Source organism: Miscanthus floridulus, chromosome 19 (genome assembly GCF_019320115.1).
Source record: "Miscanthus floridulus cultivar M001 chromosome 19, ASM1932011v1, whole genome shotgun sequence".
In the NCBI taxonomy this organism is placed as follows: Eukaryota; Viridiplantae; Streptophyta; class Magnoliopsida; order Poales; family Poaceae; genus Miscanthus; species Miscanthus floridulus.
The window spans coordinates 83555167-83562256 of record NC_089598.1 but is presented as its reverse complement, the minus strand read 5'-3'; positions in this window follow the sequence as shown (position 1 = coordinate 83562256).

The window sequence follows — 7090 nt, the reverse complement described above, 5'->3', positions numbered from 1 at the left end:
TCACCGCCATCCTCGACTAGCTGCCACCAAGTCTTCAAAGCCTCCTCTCGACTCGCACGTCCGCCATCTTGACTCGGTCAACACGGTCACTCCATGTACACTTGCGCTTGTCGATGTCTCTAGATGTTAGCCACCGTAGCTAGTCACCCGGCCTCCTGGTCCCTTGGTCCAAGCCTCACGTCCATCCTTCAACGCTTTCAGTCCATCGGCACGACATGTCCCTACTTGACCTTCACCTCGCCGTCGACCACCATCTCCGAGCTCCACACCTACACACCATAAGCCAAGGGACATGTTGCACAACCTAACTCACGCCATGGTTAGTTCACAAACTCAACCCAAGACACGAATCACGTTGACAATCACTCATCATAAATCCAAACCACAAGGGCACATATCAACCTTGTGTTGGCAATCTCCCCTCGATGAGTGCATTGTCAACACCAACAAATGACAGTAGAGAGAAAGCACAAAAGAAGAAGAGAAAACAAAGAGCTCACCCAAATGACCAAAAGCCAAAGAAAAGCCAAAATCGGGTCATTTGAAATGAGCAAAACTTGGTCCCCAAAGACATGGGAAACGGCTCGACGCAACTAAGTAAATCATAGCTAGCCCTCAAGAAGACGCAACGGGCTCAACACCACTAGCAAAGCTCAAAACACCTGAAAATAGCTAGACCCTCTAGAAGAGGCAAATGCTCAACACATCTATCGAAAGCAACTCAAAGTGCAACTCCCCATGAACAAATGCAATCTCCCAAATGCATGCATGCACTCAACAAGATCTCCTTGGATATTTCTCAAAACTCTCCCCCTTGTTGACACATGCACTTCTCAAGCCCTGAAAAACAACTGTCACTCCCCCTCAAAAGATGCTATGAATGCAAAGGGACGCAGAAATGCAGGAGCTTCAAGAGTATAGCAATCAGATTGAAAAGATGCTCTAACTGGTGCTATTATGTGTGTAGCAACAAATACAAGTGCTAGCAAATGCTCAAACTGATCAAGTGAGACGATATATGACACTTAAGCAATTTTGATCAAGTTTAAGCAATTCAAGAAGGGGTTCACCACCGAAAGTAGCACATAGCAGGTATAAGTAGGAAATCAACCTAGGACTAACAAGTGTATACAAGGTGAACCACCCCAAACAATGGTCACACATCATGTCAAAGACAAACCTAAGACTTGCATTTTCATCCAATTTTAAGTTTATCGGAGTTTGCAGGTTAACACAACACTGTTGGTATAAATTAACGCACACAGATAAATCCACAAGTGCACGGATACCGCTGTAGCTTTCACCTAGAAGTATTCCAAGTATCGTATCCATAGGGAAACATGTGAGACTAACTATGGTCTAACTTAACTAAGGATAAGTCAGGATAATATATATATGATAAGTTCATGATAATTGAGCATTGATAATGAATAGTTAACCACCCAGAGTACTCCTTTCTAAGACATTAGCATGACCAGGTAGAAATTAGAGAGATAATTCCTAAGTCATTCTTAGTCACTAGTCGAAGCATACGATGATTAGTGCAATTACACTTAGTAGTCATGGCTAAGATCATCTTATATCTACACATAAGGGATATTACTAAGGAAGATTAAGAACAAAGCTTGTTCTTCCTTCGTAATCGGACCCTATGTGCGCCTATATTCGGGGAGTGGACTACAAAGGACTCAATGGGAGTGTCACATCTGTGATCTATCACATGACCCACAATATAGGGTGTATCCGCAGGTAAACAACGCATAAGCACCACGCTTACACAATGTCAACCACTATGCCATGCATAGTGGAGCGAGCGCTATATGAACTTATGCATGGACATAATGATAAACTAGCTATACTAAGCATATAATCAAAGTAGACGATGAACATCATAATGAAGAATATGAATAAGATGAATACTAATATTGTCATAACAATTGTAGCAAGCATATAAAAGTTATGGAGATACAAAAGAGAGGGGGTACAAAGATTATACCAAACCACGCTCTTGACAAGATCGAGAATCCAAGCGAAGCCTGCTTGCCTCTCTTTAGATCTAACCTAGCTAGCTATGCTCTAGAATAGAGCTTTGAGGATTAGGGTTTGATCTCTGTCTTTTGCTCTTACTAATGCCTCAAGGAGGGGGGTAGGGGCTGCTATATATAGGCTGAGGTGGAGTAGGGGGTAAGGACTCGAGGTGGAGTAGGGGGAAGGAGTCGCCACATCATTGATCCACATTAACTCCATCGATCACCATTGGATGAACCGACCTAAAACTGCCTTAGAATCAACAGTGTAGATCGTAGGAAGGAGTACGACACGACGGAGGGCGATTGGTGGGCCTAGGGGGCTAGGTGGCCTATAGGTGGGGCCGCTCGACCCCATCTGGCAGCCTCGGTGTATTGCCTTCTGGTGTCTTCTAGATCCTTCCCAAGTTGTTTACGTGGTGGAATTCCGTAATTTCCTTTGATGAATAGGTCCTCCTTGGCAATTTTATGATTAAATCCTCCTATAGTCACATATTCACCAAAACTTGTTGAATTTATTAGTTTAAACCCCTATACCTATGTTTGGTGATGGAATTAAGCATATATGCAGGTTATGTTGACGGTTTATAATTGGCATTAGTGACCATCAACAAGCTCCCCCAAGCTTAACCTTTGCCAGTCCCTGAGCAAAGCTTAATCTCAGCAATGGATCAGGAGTTGCTATAATGTTTTCACTCCTCAAAAGTACATATGTGTTCAATAAAAAATTCTCCTCTGGATTAGAATAAACTGATCTGACTTTCAAACTTACCCATATTACCTTCAACCATGGGGCTTCTTAACCTTCACTTGGGTCTTGAGCAATTGAAAGACAGAACGATCAAGTCAAGCACTACGTCTCAAGTTCTTTGTTCCACCATTATTCCAGAGTTTTTATAAGTTTTAAAATAAAACTCAGAGATTCCATTGTATGACACTCTCAAGTCTCTCAATATATGTGGTATTTGTGGATCCTCACCAAGGTAATAAAGATGTTATGCCTTTTCCTCTTCCTACTACTAAGGCTTATGTGGAGTTCATAGGTAGGAAGAAAGCTAGAGCATACTTACAATGCATATATTGTAAAGTCAAACAACAGATCCAAAGAGAGATGAATCATACAATCAAATCAAGATGTGCATGTGTGTGGATATACGGTGGATGTATATGGTGGCTAACCTAATTCTATTTTGCTCCTTGAAAACATATCTTTCCTTTGAAACTTGAAAACATTTGCTAGAGAATAGGGGCTATCTTATTCATCTCTTTCAGGCGGACATCTGAGTACCCATTTTTTTAAATATCGCGGACACTTGTCCATTTTTTTCAACTCTCTCTTTTTTTCTTTTTTTATGAATAACTTTTGCATAGCCCCATGTCTCTTTTCTACAACAAAACTTTGAGATATAGCAATAGGAACTTAGAGCATTTATTTGGTGGATGAAAAAACTATCAAACATGTTTTTGTATTCACTCCCAGTGTAGGAGTAGAACATTTTTTGGTGAATCTAGATGGAAAGCATGTTTTTGTGTCTACCCCTATTTTAGGAGTAGTGCATATATATGTGGTGTGTACATGATCTTGATTTTACGAGCATGACAAACCTCTCATGAGGGTCAATAAAGCTTAACAAAACTCAATGCAATCACAAGCAACATATATGTGGAAGTTTTTCTAGCCTAAATAACATGTATGGCTCTGGTGGGAATTCAAGCTTTGTCATAAATGAACTCATCATGTAGCATTTTTTGTGTTTTTCTAAAGTTAAATCTCTAGAACTTTAGTGTCACTTGGAACAAGATAAATAGCAGCTCAGACCTTCTCATATCATATCCGTCAATTTACCTAGACTTAGATCAATCATTCGCTACCCATGAGTTTCAAGTTCAGAGTAATTTTTTATATCAAATCAGTTGTATCCAAAACTCAGGAGAATTCGAGGCTGAAAACTAGGTACTTGAAAGGAATTATAATAGGGCAACTATTCATCATTTCCATTTAAGAGATTATTCTGAGTCCTCTATATTTTATTCAACTCTTAAAATTAAAGCAAACTAGACACACCTTTTAATTTTGTTTTCAATTTTACTAGATCACACATTATTATTATAACTATATATATTTATTATATAGATAACTTTTTATTTTGTTTTTCATTCACCATTTTCTTAACTATTTAAAAGAAGCTAAAACTAGAACAAAGGGAAAGCATACTTACCTAAATATACGGGAGTGCTTCTCCCCCAAGCTAGCTTTTTCGGTGAGGGTTTGGTGTTTTAAGTGCTTCGAACTGGACTTTTCCTTGTGAAGTTCATTGATCAAGTACCTCAGTTCGCTCTGAAGATGAGGATTCTTGTGGTGGTGCCTCTAATGGTGATGTCATCCTCTTCCGTCAAACCCGTCTTGGTTTTGAGTTTTGATTTTGGTTTGATAGGCTCTGAACCTTGACTTATAGAAATTGGGAAATCAACTATCTCCCCCCATACTTTGCTTGAAGTGTGTCCTGCTCATAAGACAAGGTAGGGATCAAGTGCATGGGCTCTATTGGTGGGAAAACACCAACAGAACCAAAACTTTATTTATTCTTCTCTATCCTTAGGCACATTGAACAAGATGAAGTTAATGTCTATGTGTTTTGTTTAATTATAACATGGGTGGTAAGATCAGGAGATTGAGCATGAATGTAGTGTTTAAGTACATTTGGCTAAAAAGGGTTGAATTGCTTAACCCATAGAAGAATTGTTCATCTTCTAGAGATAGGATGTGCACTTTTTAGCTCATTTGGTTAAGACTATGAGATCAAGAAGGTGGTGCTAGTAGCAAGCTTAAACAACTAAATATGCTGAGTTAATCAGGTTGGATCAAGTAATGGAGTTATGACCCAAACATGTTTGTTTCTTATTTATGTGCCTACCAGAATCAAGGAGTTGTAACCCAAACATGTTTGTTTTTAAATAATGACCATTTACCTTAGGATGTTACTTTTGTCATTGGAGCGTAATGTCACCATATGACGAAGGGTAGATGACTCATGATGGTCCTTCCCTTTTACTTGAAGTTTTCCATGTTCAGCTAGTCTCGTAGCTTGAGCTATTCATGAGCTTCTTATTTCCTAGTTCACACCTTTTCTTTCTTGTCCTTTTGTCATGCCATCTTTCTACTCTTCGATCTTTTGACAGCTTGTTAGACCTTTTGCCTCACTCATTGTTTTATGCCTGCAAAGGATTAGTAGACAACACATACCTAAAGGAATATACAATTTTGAAACATGGGTTGTTTGTCTAGAATTTTGTAATATCCTTCTATGCTAATAAAAAGATGATTTTGGGATTACTTTAGTATATAGATCATGTTTTATACAAGCATGGCTCAAGGCAAAGGTAACTTGCAGCAAAAGACAAAGTGAATGAACTTTGGTACTTATAGTTCTTTTATCCATGTTGAATGAGGTATGTAGTTCTTACATCTTGTTGACATAAAAATGTGGCGATGTGATCAACACACAACAAGCCAGAAGATCTAAGTGGAACAAGACCAGAGATCTGCTTGGCTTCAACATAGAACTAGCCAAATATGAAAAACTCAATGACGTGCCAATCAATTTGACTTGCAATTGACAAGGAGAGAAATTCTTATCAGTAATTTAAGGTGGAACATGTCGGTGTTGCACCAAATAGTTCCAAATGTACGGCTAAATAGCCGATTCAATGAGGATATCGACTATCTGGCGTATCCATAAGAAACGATACAAGAAAGCATCATTAGCTAAATGGAACATGATCGATAAAAGCATTGAGCCAATAAGTTTGATGAAAAGAGTATAGCATGCGAACAAATTGACTGTCTAATATAAATGAATCTACAAACATTTTGAATCTAATCTATTATCATCAACAGTGAGGCTCGATCGGATCGATACAACTATGATAATGATGATAAACTAAAGTCAAAGAATCTATAAAACGATCTACATGTCGACAGTTTCATGAAAACATGCTATATGCGTGAGAGTATAGGCAAATCGACTAAAATAGCCGATACAACCATAGCAAACAAACAAAGTACATATCTTGATCAGGAATAAGACTACTAATTGATAATTTCTAATCTAAAGTCTTACTAGTGAGGTTCGACTGGATCGATGCAGCTATGGTAGTATCATTAGATTAGATCTCATTAACTAATAAGTTTATTCAAGATTGACCATGTCTTTGTGTCGACAGAATATCGTCGGCAGTCCTCCGAGGGGTATCCCACGAAGGTAGATTGATCGGCAGAGGAGCGTGAGATCAAGAACAAGAAGGCAACAGAGACACACAAGTTAGACAGGTTTAGGCCATCAATATGACGTAATACCCTACTCCTATGGTCTATTGGTTTGTATTAGCTATCGTATAATATGCCGTGATTTTAGAGGGGGTCCCTGCCCGCCTTATATAGTCCAGGAGGCAGGGTTACAAGTCGGTTAGATCTAAGGAATAACCGGAAAGTAATAACTGATTACAAGAATCTTGGGATCATACATATCCTAACAGAACTCGTAATATCTTCAGGATATCTTCCCAATGTCTTGCGGGAGGCGCTGACCAAAGACACAGGACGTAGGGTATTACGTCGATCAGACGTCCTGAACCTATCTAAATCGTTGTCTCTGCGCCTTGTGTCACCATCCGGTTCCTGATTACACGCACCCCCACCAACAAATCTACCATCGCGGGATACCCCTCGGTGGACTGCCGAGCATCTTTTATCGACACTTTGAATGCATACTATGTTTGATTGGAATAAAAATAAAACAGCCGATCTAGCGGAATTAAGCCATTAATCGTAAGATTTAAAGCGTGACCAGACTAGAAGATGACCAATTAAGATGATATGATGCCGATCTATCTCTATCTCAATCGTGTGATTTTGTTATAATTAATAAAACATTAATAATAGCAAAATCAATAATCGGTGAATAAACCAAAAATAGTAAGGGAAATCTTACTAGTCTTAGCATATTCGATAACTAGTGATATTGTATTAAACAACAAGTTATTTAACACAAGATCGATAACTT